This window comes from Trichechus manatus, unplaced genomic scaffold (assembly GCF_000243295.1).
Source record: "Trichechus manatus latirostris isolate Lorelei unplaced genomic scaffold, TriManLat1.0 scaffold00083, whole genome shotgun sequence".
NCBI classification, from domain to species: domain Eukaryota; kingdom Metazoa; phylum Chordata; class Mammalia; order Sirenia; family Trichechidae; genus Trichechus; species Trichechus manatus.
Window position 1 is genome coordinate 3,465,273 of NW_004444019.1, and position 869 is coordinate 3,466,141.

The 869-nt window shown below is 43.0% G+C and overlaps 1 protein-coding gene across 1 annotated transcript in view; it reads right to left on the minus strand.

Annotated features, from left to right (window-relative positions):
* The window catches only part of EYS (eyes shut homolog), a 1,981,143-nt gene that overhangs the window by 1,913,652 nt on the left and 66,622 nt on the right, over positions 1 to 869 (minus strand). The window lies entirely within an intron of this gene.

Sequence of the window (869 nt, forward strand, 5' to 3'; positions counted from 1 at the left end):
TTTCTCATCTCTCTATATCTTCCTTCTCTTTCTGATCCCTGAATACCAGGCGTTGTATACCTCTACGCATTCTAGCCAGGCTGTACTACAACACCTGAGAGCGACTTCCCCAGACCTCATAGCTGCATCGGTGGGATCACTGGGAATTTTGCGGTTCTTTAAACTTTCTAATTTTAGTTATTCATTCTTTTCAATTCTTCCTATTCCCCTTTCTCTTTTTCTCCATTTCATAGTCTCTCATCTCTTCATTCCAATGGCAAGCTCCCCTAGCATTCTTTTATGTTTGTTTGTATGTTTTGGGCTCCTGTTCCTTTCTCCTCTCTCCCATATCCATCTTAGCTCCACACATAACAATCTCCCTGCTGCATCCTGCCTACCTGCACCGTGCGCTTGACATCACACCACCAAGCAGTACAGGCACGGCCTACTGGAACCTCCCCTGCACTGATTACCGACCCACCCTGGTGGCTTTAGTAAGTGCCACAAACAACCCGTCCCAGTAACTCCTCTTCAGCTAGACCTGCCCTGCTGTACCATATCTGAGTGACTGACCCTGCCAGTTGGAGAAGGAGGTGAAAAGTATTGCGCGCACAGATGAGCAAACAACAAACAACACACAGTCTGCCTGCTCAGATATAGTCAAATTTTTTCTTTTAAAAAAACGGATGAAACTAACAAATATACAATCAGTAAACGAGAAAAATAACTACTGAATGCCCCGAAAACAGCAGACAATATCAAAAAATTTACAAAAACAGGACAGGATGATTCAAGTAGGCATCCAAAATAAAACACCAGATGACTCTCCTGTGGAAGAAAATACACTACAACTACCTAATAGGGAATTCAAATCTCTAATACTCGGAATT